Below are 17,240 nucleotides of genomic sequence, written 5' to 3' on the forward strand. Positions count from 1 at the left end.
CCCAAGTGCCTTTGGAACGGAAAAGGTGTTTGCACACTTCGATCCACATCCTCACATAGAGTAACACTTCTATTTCTAGTCAGTTCGAAAAATTTTTGTTTCCTGACTTTCACAGAACGACATCATGGAAATTAACATTAAAAAAAAAGTTTATGTATTTGTTTTGAGAGAGAGTGAGAGAGAGAGTGGGGGAGGGGCAGAGAGAGAGAGAGAGAGAGAGAGAGGAGAGACAGAATCCCAAGCAGGCTGGGCGGTGTCAGCAAGGACCCCAGCTTGAGCTCTCTGTGAGACCATGACCTGAGTCGAGATCAAGGTCGGATGCTTAACCGACTGAGCCACCCAGGCGCCCCCAAATGAACATTTTTAATGGGCATCTTCAGGGTGCTAGGAAACCATAGCTATTAGGATTGGCTTCAGGAAACTACATGTTCACTCCTCTAAGAAGTGCAAGTTTGGAGCTTTTAAAGACATTTAAAGTATATTCTCAGAGGATTTCTCAGGCTTGGCTTGGATAAACTTTCAGGGATATTACATGAGGGCAGGGGTGGGGGCCTCCTGTTGCCATGGTGTCTCTGCTTTGTGCCTGGCGTTTGTCAAAGATCATGAGCTCACTTCCATTTCTGCCCTCGGTAGGATAGAATGCAGCAAAAAAAGCACAGTAATCGTAATAGCGTCTGGCCCAGGGCATGGCGTGAACGTGGGCCACACAGGATTTATTCATTTCATAGACACGAGTCCTCTGTGGGGTAGGGACTGGCATTCACATGTCACAGAGGAGGACACGGAGACTTGGTGGGGTGAGGCAACCTGCCCGACATCACACAGCAATAAGAGGAAGCACTGGGATTTGAATCCCAGTCAGTTTGACTTTGGAGGCTGAGTCTTTCAGCCACTACGTGGGATGATGTGCCTCCCACTGCTTCCATTTTTGGGAATTGAATGTGAAGGAAGAGTTGAGAATGATGTTACGAAAACTTTATTCCATGAGGATCTGACATGCGGCAGCTGAAAGCTGTTTAGGATATATCAAATACTGTATGGAGTTTTGCTATAACTTATTTAAATATGAAAGCATTACTTTTTTTAGATGAATAAAGTCATCAAAAACTATACAAAAGAAAGAAATTATGAAGAAAAAAGCGATACTAATGACCAACCACATGGCACAATAGAATTTATTTTCTCAAAATTACATTTAAATACTTCTTATTTGTGAGTGAGAAGCATTAGCTTTTCTTCACGGTGTCTTTAAACTAGGGGAAGTTGTGTATATACAGCAGTGGTGCTGTGGCCTGTGTCTTTTTTTCTTTTTCTAATTGAGGTAGAATGGACACACAACATTATGTTATTTTCACGTGTATTCCGTAATGGTCTGATATTTGCATATGTTGAGAAGTGATCACAATAAGCCTTGTTAATATCCATCACCGCATGTAGTTACAAATCTTTTTCTTCCTGGGGTGAGAAACTTCCAAGATTTACTCTCTTAGCAACTTTCAAATACACAACACGATTTTTTTTTTAATTTTTTAAATTTATTTTTGACAGAGAGAGAGAGAGAGAGCAAGTAGGGGAGGGGCAGAGAAATAGAGAATCCCAGGCAGGCTCCGTGCTGTCAACACAGAGCCCAACGCAGGGCTCAAACCCATGAACCAAGAGATCATGACCGAAGCCAAGATCGAGAGTTGGACGCTTAACCCACTGAGCCACCCAGGCGCCCCTACAACCGTCTTATTAACTGTAGTCACCGTGTTGTACGTTACATCCCCAGGACTTTGACCCCCTTCACCGGTGGCATTTTTTAAAATGACATTTGGCTCCTTCTCATGCAATCGCTCCTCCCCATTAGCCGTTCTGACTGGGAGAGCTGCAAGTTGTCCACCAGCCACAACTCTTTGAGGTAGCAAAGGTAGTCTCCCAGCCTTCTTTTTCTAACAAATTCATAAACAGCAATTCTCGGAAAATAGAGCACTTGGACTAGTGGGGGTGGGGGTGGGGGTCGGGAGTTGGGGAGTGTCTGGAGCCAGGTCTCCTGAGAAGTGAAGCATCTACAGAGAACTCTGCAAGTGGGGCAAAAGTAAGAAGAAGTATTAGACTTGTAGTTTTCCGTGTACTTTACAGGTTCGGCTGATCAAAGAATCAGAGCTTGGAAGTAGGACAAAAGGTAACAAAGTAGAACTGAAATCAATGAGTGGGGACCCCAAATTGGGTAATTAACTGGAAGCTGAGCAAATCGACCAGCCCTGGGCTTTTGCTCTGAGCAGAGCTGCTCACACCTCCCAAAGAGAAAGAGGTGAGCCCATGTCAGAACAATAATAGGGGATTACTTGGAACAGCAGAAACGCCCAATATTGGTGGCTTGCGGAAATAATTTACAGGTACGTCACAAAACAGTATGTACGGTATAACTCTATCTTTGAAAAAGAAATAATGTAGACATTCTCAGTGAACTCTGACATCATGTTCACCAGAAACACAAATGAACTTGCTGACTTTAAGGTGTTTACCTTTGTGTTGGAGAGGTCATTGAGAGGTTGTGATGACCATCTGACCTGTGAGCTGACCCTGGGCACTCGGAGGCTCCTCACCTCCTCCCCATCCTTGGGATGTGGGTTCTGCTTGCCTTGGTTGCTCCCAGAGGCTGCTCCAAGGACACAGCCTTGAGTTGGCAATGTGGTGTTGAGAGCATCAGGCTGGCATACATAACGAAACCCAGTTAACGCCTCTATATGAGCTTTTAAGATTCAGCAGGTGGATGTGGGGAGGTCATCCAGGATTAGCCTCATACATCAATTCCCTTGCTTATTAAAACTGCCACTTGCAACCAGGTGTGGCTGCCTGTTTCTTAGGTCTCTCCCTGCCCCCTGTAACCAGGGGGCAGTTTCAGATTAGCTTTCGGATGTTCCCGAAGAGCTTGAGAGCGAACACTTGGTTTCATGTGAAATTTTTTTACACTAAAGAATATTGAATCAGGGGTGCCTGGGTGGCTCAATTGGTTAAGCCACCGACTCTCGATTTTGGCTCAGGTCATGATCTCACGGTTTGTGGGTTTGAGCCCCGCACTGGGCTATGCGCTGACAGTGAGGAGCCTGCTTGGGATTCTCTCTCTCCCACTCTCTCCCTCTGCCCCTCTCCTGCTCTCTCTCTCTCTCTCTCTCTCTCAAAACACATAAACCTTAAAAAAAGGAATATTTATTCGGGATCATAAATGGGTCATGTATACATAAGTACGGTTGAAATGATTTCTAACACTTAGTAACATAGCTACTCTTTTTTTTTTTTAATTTTTTTTTTTTTTTGGGGGGGGGACAGAGAGAGACAGAGCATGAATGGGGGAGGGGCAGAGAGAGAGGGAGACACAGAATCGGAAACAGGCTCCAGGCTCCGAGCCATCAGCACAGAGCCCGACGCAGGGCTCGAACCCACGGACCGAGAGATCGTGACCTGAGCTGAAGTCGGACGCTTAACCGACTGCGCCACCCAGGCGCCCCAATATAGTTACTCTTTTGATTACTCATAATATGGCAGGTACTATTTCAAACATCTTCGATGTATTAACTTATTTAAACGGAGATATTATCACCTTCACTGTACAGATGAGGAAACTGAACATAGTGATTGTAGATAAACGCGGCTAAGGCCACAGAGCTGAAAAACGGCAGGGGTGGGATTTGAACTCAAGCTCGTTGGTGCCAGAACACAACTTCTTAGAAACCAAATGATGAGGGAAACAAAGACTAGAGAAAGGTAGCTTCTATGAAATCTCCTTACAGCTTGCAGCCTACTGACAGACAACTGAAACCTGTAGAGTGTGACCTTCTTCAAGGAACTCATGGCTGCCTTACTGCCTTAATGTTTTTGTTTTATTAAAAACTAAAGATAGGGGCGCCTGGGTGGCGCAGTCGGTTAAGCGTCCGACTTCACCCAGGTCACGATCTCGCGGTCCGGGAGTTCGAGCCCCGCATCGGGCTCTGGGCTGGTGGCTCAGAGCCTGGAGCCTGTTTCCGATTCTGTGTCTCCCTCTCTCTCTCTGCCCCTCCCCCGTTCATGCTCTGTCTCTCTCTGTCCCAAAAATAAAAATAAACGTTGAAAAAAAAATAAATAAAAAAAAAAAAGAAAAAAAAAACCCTAAAGATAACTTTGTCTTTTTTTTCATTTTTTTTTTTCAATTTATTTTTGAGAGAGAGAGAGAGAGAACACAAGTCGGGGAGGGGCAGAGAGAGAGGGAGACAGAGAATCTCCAGCAGACTCCGCCCTGTCAGCACAGAACCCAATTCCAGGATGAACTCACCAAACTCACGAAAGCATGAGATCATGACCTGAGCCGAAACCAAGAGCCAGACACTTCAGTGACTGAGTCACCCAGGCGCCCCAAAAGTAACCTTATCTTAACAGCAGCTAGCCCCTCAAGGTCCTGAAAGCCTTGCTTCCAAATTCCTAAGAGACATACTCTGTCCCTAACCCCTACTAGTTAAAAAGTATATAATCAGTCACTCCTCACAACTCTAGTGCAGCTCTTTCTGCCCACAGGTCCTGTCCCTGTGCTATAAAAAAGTCACCTTTTTGCACCAAAAACGTCTCAAGAATGCTTTCTTAGTTGTCTGCTCACGAACCCCACTTCACAATTTCATCACTAAACTATGCTACTTCTGGTGTAGAAATAAACAACACGGAACTTCCAGAGAGTTGTGGCGAATGTGCACTAATGTGAAAATAGAGGAATGCCCCAATCTCCAGAAATTTCCAAGAGAGACTCTTAAATAGATGAACCATTTTAGATATACTTAGATTCTGCTACTGCTTGAGTAGGGGTAGTCACTGGTGAACAAGAGAACCTGTCAAGTGACTGTGTAAAATGTTGAGACAATTAACCAGTTCAATAAAAAATTTCCTCAGACGTACTCAATGTGTAATACCATCACATCTTTCTGACTTTTTACCTTTTTTTTTTTTTAAGTTTATTTATTTATTTTAAGAGAGAAAGAGAACATGAGCGGAGAGCGGAGAGCCCAACCAGCGGCTAGAACTCACGAACCGTGAAATCATGACCTGAGCTGAAATCCAGAGTCAGCTGGTTGACCAATTGAGCCACCCAAGCACCCCCTGACTTTTTACCTTTTAACAAAGTTATGATGTTGCTTTAAATTGAAATCATCTTGAGCCTATGAAGACACATTTTGATAGGTAAATGAACTTCATTAATATTTATTGAGAAAGAGGCAAATCTTGGACAGCCGTCGTAAAGTTTGAGTTTTTAAAATATTTGGCAGTTTTATTTATCTGTTCTATACGGAGTTCAGAAAAGCTGTTTAGAATGATGTGAACTTCTCATCACAGATTTGTAGAAGTGTGACTTCTGAAAAATACTCATTGATAAATGAATGTATGTTGAATAAGCTTATATAAGTGTAATATATAGTATTATATACGCAAGATGGAAATGACTAGGGCTTAGGCTGCTGTCTCTGCTGAATTTTCCTGTATGAAGTTAACTATACCAAAGTCAACCCCGCCCCCTCCCCCCCCCCCAAAAAAAAGTTCTGCTATTCTGAAGTGATTCCTGACCCATTTCCTAAGTCATGAGTTAGCCGACTGTGTGTATGGGCTGGTTGGGTGGGATAAGGAATCAATCTAACTCTGGAATTTTTGCCCAGACTAAAATGAACAGAAGTGAATGGAAAGGAAAAGCGGAGGAGCTTTTACTAGAAAGTTAAAGAAGAAGCGAAAGGGGGCTCTGTTGGAAATAGTAGTGCAAAAATAAATGTACTTAGGTTGGAAGAGAGAGACAAAGGACAGCCATCGCCACAGCTATTCTTAGGACACTAGGATACAGGTGACAGTCTTGTCCCTAAATGGGCTTACGGGTTAGGGTCCTAACTGGTAAGATATTTGTACTGTGGCCTGGCATGGTGCAAATAGCCTTGTCATGCTTCATGAGGAACTGATCATGAAATTCTGTCTCATCTTCACATCCTGCCATTATTTTGAGATTGTGGGTGCCACTGTCTAGACGAGGTTGAGACTCAGTGATATAAATCTTGTGGTCTTGTCTTGGACTTACAGAATTCTAGCAAATTCTAGCAATATTCTAGCAAACAGGAAAGACATAGTTTCATGGACGCCTGGGCTTAATAAATGGAATGTTTAGGAAGAATGACCAGAATCTGACTTTTTTCACCTAGGAGTCCTTAAGGGCAGTTGAGATCTTACATGGAATTTAGTTGGTAAACTGTATCTCTCCTGTTACCAAGGATGGGATACTGGTAGAATTCCTAGAGAAATAATATTAGGATTTGATGTTCCCACATCAAGAGTCTCTAGATTCCCATTTCACAGTGAAGAGTCTGCCATTTTTGTTCATTCTTCCTGAGACTTTCAAGGTGCTGTGGATGAGGGGGTAGAAGCCAGGGAGAGGTTGTAGGATCCCACTTAATATTCTTATACTTTTTTATTTGGGATTTTTTTTCTCACCAATAGATTCTCATTTCTTCTACCTCCTAACAGTTGTCCTGATTTCACATGTGTTTACAGCCTTTCATTCCATTCCTGTCCTTCCACTTCCAAAATTTCTCACAATTGTGCTTTTGTTTTGCAGCGATAATTGCTCACAGCCCTTATAGCTCTACTGAACTCAGAAATAATTCAAGATCAAGACACAAGAGTCAGGTATAAGTAACTGAAACACAATTGTATTGCTAATAAAGTTGGTGGTAGAATGGGGCTCCGATGGGCAGCTGTATCTGGGCTTTGTAATGGGATGACCCCACCAAAGGAGAGTTTAGGTCTGCCTGCAGAGCAGGTACATTTACCCAAATGGTTGTCTCACACTTGTAGGACCTGATAATCATCGAAAGAAGAGAGAGACTTCAATTTTCCATGATGAAGAAAGGCTGGGCTCCAGAGAACGACACTCCCAGATATGGAGGTGTTTCTGAAATGGAGGCTTCCTCACAGAGCAGGAGATAAGCAAGATGTAAGTTTTCCCTTGAGATTGTTATGTCTGCCTCTACTTTCTTAAAAATATCTATGTCTATTATCATGAAACTTCAGTTAGCTCTGAAATAGTTCTGGGGCACCTGGTTGGTTAAGTGTCCGACTCTTGATTTGGACTTAAGACACGACTTCACAGTTGGTGAGCTCAAGCCCTGCATTGGTTTCCGTGCTGACAGTGTGGAACTTGCTTGGAATTCTCTCTCTCTCTCTTTCTCTGCCCCTACCCCACTCATGGTCTCTGTGTCTCAAAATAAATAAATAAACTTAAAAAAATTGTTCTGATCACTTGGAGCTGCTACTTTCAGTGGATTTTACCTAAGAAGGAAAAAGATGAACTTTGTCCAGTTCCAAACAATTGGCCCTTTGTATGTTTAAGTAAAAGATCAAAGTTCTCACTCTTGCATCATGGTAAAGCTATAGATTTTTAAAAACATGTAAAATTGGGGGCGCCTGGGTGGCTCAGTCAGTTAAGCATCCGACTTCAGCTCAGGTCATGATCTCATGGTCCATGAGTTCGAGCCCCGCGTCAGGCTCTGTGCTGACAGCTCAGACCCTGGAGCCTGTTTCAGATTCTGTGTCTCCCTCTCTCTCTGACCCTCCCTCTCTCTCTGACCCTCCCTCTTTCATGTTGTCTCTCCCTGTCTCAAAAATAAATAAACGTTAAAAAAAAAAATAAAAAAAACATGTAAAATTGGATTTTTAATCTGGAATAACTGAACATTTCACTCTTCTCCCCCACCCTCCCCATATCTTCTCTCCCAACCTAATCTTATATCTTATTTAAAAAATAGGTAATATTTTTCCCAAAGTTCTGATATTTGAGGGGACTAAATAGACAAATGACCCTGATAGTTGGTTGTTGCTAGAAAAAAAATGGTAAATTTAGCTATTCTAATCTAAATCTAAATTTCTTATTTTTGGTAAATGTTTCTCAACTTTTACCTGTCATATAAATTATAATCTCTAATAATAAATTAGCTCATTTGTATTGGAATATATTTCAAAGTTTACCTGAAAGGATTAAACAGAAAATTTTAAAGATGAATGGTCCTTAGAAACTTCTATAAAATTTTTTTTTCCGGATTAAAATCATTCTGGATGGAGTAGAGCAATCAGCTCTTTTTCTCAATCATTTGAGATGGTTGAAATTTCTCAACCATTTGCCTGTGTGGAGCAGATTCAAAACCATGTATGGTGAAGAATGTTGGCCTCAAGCTCTCTTTGGGCTTGTATCTTAGGTTGGAGAGATGACCTACTTTAACGACAGCTGCCCCATTTCGGACTCTCAGTTCCAGAAAACAGTGTGACTCCCATTCTATAATTGTGATCAAAATGACCTTCTTAAAAATTACTCGACTCCAGAGTAACTTTCAGAGACAACATTCTCAATATTTAGAAAAATTACTGTTGAGAGAAACAATATTTAGCCAAGATTTCTCAAAAGACAGTAGGCCGATTATTCTAAAACATATCACAGGAGGAAATTTCATTAGGAAAAAGAAGAGGAACCAGATCAATTGAGATCCTGTTGCAAAGAGGCTAAAGACGCCATGAAGGATATTGTTATTATAACACAGCATCCTCATTGATAGGAACCCCCAGAAAAACTCCTGCCTCATCTTAATACTGAGTATAATTTTTGTTCTCCTTACCAGTTGGTCTGTTTTTATTTCATAAGCCCTATGGTTTGCTTATCTGCATTTCCCTTTTTGGTTTGATTAATAATAGTTAAACCCAAATTGGTGGCCCAGCTGTGGCACATAGGTAAATCATTGTAGAGAATATGTTTTTTCCTAAGTTTTTTTTGATTCTCAAGCTTACAAAAGAACTGAACAACTAGTGTAATAAACACCTTTATACCTTTTACCTAGTTTCATTAGTTATTCATGTTTTGTCCCTTTCATTTTCTTTCTCTTACACACATACACACGCATACTTTTGGCTGTATCTTTTGAAATCAATGTCAATATCATGACACTTTACTCTTACTCCTGCAGAAATCTACTAAAAATAAGAATATATATTGGGGCGCCTGGGTGGCGCAGTCGGTTAAGCGGCCGACTTCAGCCAGGTCACGATCTCGCGGTCCGGGAGTTCGAGCCCCGCGTCAGGCTCCGGGCTGATGGCTCAGAGCCTGGAGCCTGTTTCCGATTCTGTGTCTCCCTCTCTCTCTGCCCCTCCCCCGTTCATGCTCTGTCTCTCTCTGTCCCAAAAATAAAATAAATAAACGTTGAAAAAAAAATTTAAAAAAAGAATATATGTATATATCTAAATTTACATATACCATTTACAGAATATAAACTTCTTTAGAGCCTAACAATTTTATGAACACATTTCCATGTGCATGGAGGCTCTCAGGAAAAATTTGTTAAATGAATTAATGAATTTTAATGGCTGCAGACATTTCCACTATATAATTTATTGTTGCACATTTTAGATTTTGTTTCCAGTTTTACTATCATAAATAAAGAAAAAAAAAGTTGTACTATTTCATTCCCTTTCCAGGCAACTGGATCTTCATCAGTTATTCCCATTATTGATGCTTATGAGTACAGGGCATCTCTCTGGTGCAGTGCCTGGGACATAGAACCTTCTTAGTAAATAGTAGCCTGTGTTTTAGTAAGTAGTTAGAAAATTCCACTATGCATAAAAAGTTCAATGAGAATGTAACAACTGGGGGAGGTGAATGTAGTATCTATTGATTCCAGGGCAGTTTTTACTAAGGGTCTTGCCTGATTTTGTACTGTTCTCCCATTTCATTGTCCTTAGTGCCTGATTTCTCTGCCCTTAGTTTCATATCTGTATTAAATTTGAATTAAACAAATATATATATTAAACAATCATAAGGGGAAGCAATCTGCTAAGTACCAAAGGGATGCAATAGCAAATTAACAAAATAAAAGTTTGAGAAAGAAAGAAAAAAAACCCCAGAAGTTATAATGCCAGTGTTTGAAGAATTGCATTATGGAGGAGATAATCATAAAATCCGGTGCTCCCAGTGCTTCTGGTCCAACAGTATTTCAATTTCTATCTTCTTAATTTAGAAATAATTTAGAAGTGGGGCACCTGGGTGGCTTAGTCAGTTAAATGACTCCTGATTTCAGCTAAGGTCATGATCTCATCTTTGTGAGTTTCATCCCCATGTCAGGCTCCTTGCTGACAGCATGGAGCCTGCTCGGAATTCTCTCTTCCCCTCTCTCTTTGCCTCTCTCTCTCTCAAAATAAATAAATAAACCTTAAAAAGCAAAACAAGAAGTAGAAATAAGTGCTATTTATCTTGCCAAGGAAAAATGTACCGGACTATCCACCAAAGAGATCTTCCACTAGAAAGGTCCTTGGATGGAACTAGCATTGGAACTTTAGGGTTTTTTCTTTTTTCTTTTTTTTAATGTGTATTTATTTTAAGGGGGGGTGGAGGAGCAGCAGAAGAGGAAGAGAGAGAATCCCCAGCAGGCTCCATGCTCAGTGTGGAGCTTACTTTCATGACTGTGAGATTATGACCTGAGCTGAAATCAAGAGTCAGTTGCTTAACCGACTGAGCCACCCAGGCGCCCCAACCTCAGATTTTCAGATATAACTTTTTAAAAAAATGTTTATTCATTTATTTTTGAGAGGGACAGAGAGAGAGAACACAGACACACAAGCGGGGCAGGGGCAGACAGGGAGACAGAATCTGAAGCAGGCTCCAGGCTCTGAGCTGTCAGACCAGAGCCTGACACAGGGCTCGAACTTAAGAGCTGTGAGATCATGACCTGAGCCAAAGTCAGATGCTTAACCAACTGGGCCACCCAAGCATCCCATAACTTTTTTTTAATCGAGGCATAATTGACTTACAACACTATTTAAGTCTCAGGTGTTCAAAAGAATGATTTGATATTTGCATATATGGTGAAATGGTCACCACAGTAATTCAGTCCATCCCCTCATATAGTTACAGAATGTTTTTTCTTGTGATGAAAACTTTTAAGATCTACTCTCTTGCAACTTTCAAATATACAATTCAGTATTGTTAACTACAGTCCCCATGCTGTACATTACATCCCCAGGACTTATTTATTTTATTTTGTAACTGGAAGTGTGTACCTTCCAATCCCCTTTACCCATCTGACAACCACCGATCTGTTCTCTGGATCTGTGAGTTCCTTTTTTGTTTTTCCTTTTTGTTTGTTTTGAGATCTCACATGAGTGAGATCGTATGGTCTTTGACTTTCTCTGTCTGATTTGTTTCACTTAGCATACTGCCTTCAAGATCCACTGCATTTAACTCTTAATAACATTTTAAAGCACCTCTGTATATTGAGTCTTGTAGCTGTAAGCCCTATACCAGTATCACCTCGAGTGTGATGTGAGTCTCTTCAGGGACTCATAAAGAATTGTCCTCCTGCTGACTTTCCCACTGCTTTATTACTTGGATAATAATATGCAACGCTTAAATTTACAAAGGTGCCAAGGCATCATATTAATGAAATATTTTTAAGATAATGCTAATATGAGGAGGAAAAGGTTTTCAGAATTAAGGCCGTAAAATAATTTTATGACTTAAGTAGAATTTGCCTACCAACATATTTTAGGGGACAGAATCGATATTCTATTTAAAAATCAGTACAAGGGGCACCTGGGTGACTCAGTTGGTTAAGCGTCTGACTTCAACTCAGGTCATGATCTCACGGTGAGTTCGAGCCCCGTGTCAGGCTCTGTGCTGACAGCTCGGAGCCTGGAGCCTGCTTCAGATTCTGTGTCTCCCTCTCTCTCTGCCCCTCTCCCACTTGCACTGTCTTTGTCTCTCTCAGAAATAAATAAACATTATACACATAAATAAATAAATAAAAATAAAAATCAATACAAAATATATGTTTTTTCCCTTTCCGTACAAGGATCAGTGTTTCGTCCCTAAAAGATATTTGTCAAGAGCAGGAGCTTGGGTTCTGTGTGTTGAATTACTGTGTGTAAGAGTTGTATACAGTCCCTGGTGAATGAAAAGTTGAAACAGAAGAAGCTTTTAGGAAATCAGAAGAAAGTTACGAGGGTGAGGGACTAGAGGAACCATAGGTGCAGTCATTATGAAATAAATTTGAGAACTCAGGAGCTTAACAATTAGAGGAAAGACAAGATACAGGGCCACAGGGGAACAGCACAAGACACAAAGAAAATCCCCAGATTGCAGTGTCCCGGGGTTTAAAGTAGCTGAGCCTAACCAGTGGAATCACCTCCTCTCAGCTGTGGGACTTGCAGGGTCTTGACGGGATCAGATTATTCTGACAAACCGTTTTTCTCTCTCAAAACTCACGGTAACAAGTTACTCTTGATTCTTGAGTAATTCTCTAACTGTTGCTCAACTATTGGTTAACGTGGTACTTGTATCTCCTTCTGGATCATAAATGGATTATGATACACCTGGGAAAGGCTTGATGAGATTATGCAATTACAAAGATCACGTTCAGGTTGTAGGAGGCTAGTATGCTTTGTAAAAGGGACTGGAGGTCATGCAAAGTCACAGATCTGACTCCAGTGAAACAAAATAGACAACGTGCAAACCACGGCAATGGTGGGAATTCACTGGGTCTGTCACCAGAAGAAATGCTGGCCAAGTCTTGGTAGCTAAGTTGAATGGCGCTTTCCCAAAGGGATGCATTTTAGTCTCTTTTCTCAGTGAGTCCTGTGAAAAGATGGAAGAAACATGGAGACATCGTCAGGACAGGGGGAAATGACACAATGGCTATCCTGTTGAGCGTTTTCCCCATAGGTGCTTTCCCATATGTGTGTGCACTGGGTGAAGAGCCAACTCTCAGCACACTCCTCCTACGTCAGTGACCACGAGGTCAAGTTTGCCTTACTGGATCTCCCAAATCCTCCAGCTCTCTCCACATTACACGGCTGCCTATATGTTTGTTCTCTACATATTTTGTATTAATTCAGCTTTGCTCTGTGAATCTGTATTTTTATGCTGCTCAAGATCATGGGTCTGTCAGCCTTGTCCAATTCTGAGTCCTCAGTGCCTGGCACACAGTGGGTGTGATAGTTAATTTTATGCATCAGTTTGGGTAGGCTGTGGTGCCCATGGTCAAACACCAGTCTGGATCTTGCTGTGAAAGTTTTATTTGAGATATGATGAGTATTTAAATCAGGAGACTTTGAGTAAGGAGATTGTTCTTCATTCTATCAGTGGACCTCATCCAACCAGTTGAAGGCCTTAAGAGAAAAGACTGAGCTCTCCCAAGGAATGAATTCTGCCTGTAGATAGACTTTAGCTTCAAGACTACAACATTATCTCTTTCTTGGGTCTCCAGTCTGCCTGCAAATTTCAGACTTGCCAGCCTCCATAATCATGTGAGCCAATTCTTTACAATAATTTTCTTTCTCTCCCTCTCTTCCTCTGTCTCTGTCTCTCTCTTTATATATAGATAGAGATCTATCTATATGTATCTGTTTATCTATCTATCTATCTATCCATCTGTCTATCTATCATCTATCTCCTCATTGTTTTGTTTCTCTAGAGAACCCTGGCTAATACATACAGTGGACACTCAGTAAATATTTATGAGATGAATAAATAGGAGGGAGAGTGGGGATGTGGCACAGTCCTGCTTGTTCCAAATGAACAAATTGTCCAAGAGTGTTGGAGCAGGATAGACACTATTTCATGATATTAATTACCCGAGGAACTCATGGATGTATACACTGTCTGTCATAGATGTTCCAAAACTAAGCAGTGGATTAAAATATATGTAATGGGTATGCGGGCTCTTTGTTTTTATGACTCAGAAGTGTTAAAGGAACCGGTTTCTTTAAGAGCATGTAAGCTCACTTGGTTCCAGGGGAGAATTCCCTTCACACTAGGACAGAGCTCTCCAAGCCATTAAAAGAGAGGAGCATATATTCCAAATAAGTGAGCAATGATGTTTCCAGATTGTGGTTTAAAAAGTTTAATCCAGGGGCGCCTACCTAGCTCTGTCAGTGGAGCATGTGACTCTTGATCTTGGGGCTGTGAATTTGAGCCCCACGTTGGGTGTAGAGATTACTTAAAAATAAAATCTTTAAAAATAAATAAATGAAAAAAATAAAAAGCTTAACCCAGTATAGGAAAAGTGTAAAGGTAGAGAAATATTGCATTTACCTAATTAAAAAAACATTTTATGTAAAGCAATTCGGTTTAATGAAGTTGTTAAAGTCTTATGTGTGTTGTAGATGCAGATTGTACATAATTTCCTAAAAGTTTTCATTTGTTTCACCAAAATTCATTTCAGCATTATCTAACACTGTGCCCACAGTCTTTTGTTGTGGGTTTGCTCAAACCCTTTGAGTAAGGAGGTAAATTAGATATTGAAGAATTGGTTTAAATAGAAAGAAACACTATTATTTAAACTTCATTGATTACAAAGGAAGAATTATGATGTTGGAAATTAAATAAGTCTCTATTTTAGGAGATTATTATGTAGCTTAAAAAGAAATAGAAAAAAAATGTGAGTTGTTCTATTCTGAGCTCATTTTCCTCTTCATTAACACTAAGAGATTTTCTGTATACTTAGTGAAGGCTGACATTTCATTTCACTTTATTAATAATATTAGAAAAAATGATGTACTTTTATTTGTATTCCATATCTTAGTCTATCCTTCATTGCCTAATATAGGGGTCAGTAACCTTTTTTTTTTTGTAAAGAGGCAGATAAATATTTTAGGCTTTGTGGGCCAGATGGTCTCTGTTGCGACTACTCTACAGAAAACAGCCATGGGAGGTATGTAAACAGATGGGCATGGCTGTGTTCCAATAAAACTTTATTTGTAAAAGTAGAGAGTGGACTGGGCTGGACTTGGTCTGTAGGACATAGTATTTTGTCCCTTGGTCTAACCTTTTGTGTCATTTGTTTTATCTTTGGCAGTTAGACCTTGTCTTATTCAACCAGCTTGAGAGTTTAACCCATTTACATTTATTTTCAAGTGATAAAGTTGGACTTTATTTCCACCATTGTGATTATGGCTTCCATTTTTTAATATTTCCATGTTTTTCCTTACTATGTGGACAATGCTGTCTCTGTTTGTCTCTTCTCTGCCATTTAGAAAGTTGTGTATATTGTTTTTTTGGTTTTATCGGTGGAAGTTTTCAGAAGTATTCTGTAACTTACCCCTGTGTCCAGGTGATCAGGGCTGTTCAAACATGTACCAGTTCTTGGACTTCCTGGGAAACTGTTGTATCAATGGTGATAGGATTGCAATTTTCTTCTTGGAAGTCAGGTGTGGGGCTGACTTGGGGCTGTTTGAATGGCGGCAAAACCTGCCATCTTGAGTGATAAACTGATACCTTGAAGTGTGAGGCTGCCATGCCAACAACCTAGAAAAGTGTTTAATGGTCCAAGTTAGACAGAGGTGAGACTTATGGTTAAATGGTAACCTGTGATAATGTGGAATGCCAGTGATGACCTAACTTCTACTCTAAAAAAAGGTCCACAAACTATGACCCACAGGCTAGAGTTGGGTCCACTCTGTTTTTATACAGCCTGCAAGTCAAGAATAGTTTTTACATTTTCATATGATTGAAAAAGTCAAAAGAAAAATGCCATTTCATGATATGTGCAAATTGTATGCGATTCAAATTTCAGTGCCCATAAATACAGTTTTTTGAACCATAGCCATACTTGATAAGGTTTGAAGTGTTGGGATTCGGAACCAACAGGCAAGAAAAAATTCTTGAGATGTCTTTGATGCAAAAAGGTGGTTTTATTAAAGCACAGGGACAGGACCTATGGGTAGAGTTGCCCCAGGATTGTGAGGAGTGACTGATTTTATACTTGGGAATTGGGGGGAGGTAAAGTCAAGGGGAAGTTTCCAAAAGGGTTTTCATACGCTAAAGAAGACTCACAGGATCCTGGAGGCCTAGCTAGTGTCAAGCTAAATTTGTTTTTTCCTCTAGAAAAGCATTAACATTAAGACGGTTAGGAGTTCCTGGAGGAATATTTGTCGATGAGCTGTAGGTTATAAGGAAATTTAATTTTATCTACATTTCTTTCTGCTTTTGTTTCCCACATCAATACTCATTCATTTAATTACTGTCGATGGCTGCTTTCGAGCTATAGCCATGGAGCTGAGTAGTTATGTGTGAGGAGTAAGCCCACCGACCCAATCGAGGAGGGACGCGGAGACTCGGAGCACAGTGAAGTGAGGCTTTCATCAACATTCTTGCAAGGGCAGGTGTCTGACAGACAGACGCACTTGGGGCAGTTACAGCAGACAGTTTATCTCCTAGCATATAAGTCCCTCCCCTGGTTCCTCATTGGCTGAGTACTACAGAGGTTACAGCCTGACCCGGAAGTCCCCTAGGTCCATGTAAGGCAAAAAGTAGTCTGATTGGAACAAATGTACATCCCTGGCATGACTCAGAGACTTTTGGTCCCTCTTCTCTTTGTTCTTTGGCACATGCTCATTGCAAAGCCTGAGAAAATACACCCGCGAAATGGAAAGGGGAAGAAGAACCAGGAAGTGAAGTGTCTAAAGGTTTGGGACTCCATTGTCGGGGGGTTTGTGCATATTTCCAATAGGTTGTAACCTTACTCTTAACCAGACAGCACAGCTTTTATTCGGTACTTTTGAAAATGAATCATCTCCCTAACTTCGCACATTGTGGCAGGACTGTATGGCCTGCAAAGGTATTTACTACCTCAACCTTTACAGGAAGTTTGCTGTCTCTTGCTTTAGACTCTAGAGAAATGTGGGAGATGCAGAAGAGAAGCATCAAAGGAAGAGACTTCAAAAGGGAAGAGCTGGAGAAGGTGCAAGGCCTTGGGACATGTTTACACAGCTGAACGAGGCTGCAGCTTGTAAGGAACACCTAGAGCCGTTAACATTGTCCAGGGCCAGATCATCCTTCACACCTGACCCTTCCTAGTGTTCTAGAAACCAATTAGCTTGAAATTCAACCTTGAAAAGCTAAACCATTAGATTGATTAACACACTTGCTTAGCTGACTTTATGTATGTAGTCTTCAGCAGTTATCCTAATAAAAAGAAGCTTCATTCTGGAGTCGGGGCCTCATTCCAACTCACGTCTGAGGACCTTCGCCGAACTGCATGTTGTTTGCGGACTCTGGCCATACTCCCTGCAACAGAGAAAGAAGTTGAAAAACAATAGTAGGAAATGTGATATTGTGATTTATAAGAAATATATATTTGGTTTTCATCCCCTGCACAGAGCTCCTCAACTCCTCAGAATTTTCGGAGATGAGAGCAATAAAGGTATCTTTTGTTATGTTAATGAGG

General features: G+C 40.9%; 1 long non-coding RNA gene across 1 annotated transcript; it reads left to right on the top strand.

Annotated features, from left to right (window-relative positions):
* The first annotated feature begins 863 nt into the window (after positions 1-863).
* Positions 864-17,014, top strand: LOC121020934 (uncharacterized). Its single transcript, XR_005786372.1, has 4 exons — positions 864-1,035; positions 6,596-6,666; positions 6,835-6,973; positions 16,681-17,014. It is a non-coding gene; the product is annotated as an uncharacterized LOC121020934 (long non-coding RNA).
* The last annotated feature ends 226 nt before the right edge of the window (positions 17,015-17,240 follow it).

This window comes from Herpailurus yagouaroundi, unplaced genomic scaffold, assembly GCF_014898765.1.
Source record: "Herpailurus yagouaroundi ecotype Mexico unplaced genomic scaffold, PumYag 253, whole genome shotgun sequence".
In the NCBI taxonomy this organism is placed as follows: Eukaryota; Metazoa; Chordata; class Mammalia; order Carnivora; family Felidae; genus Herpailurus; species Herpailurus yagouaroundi.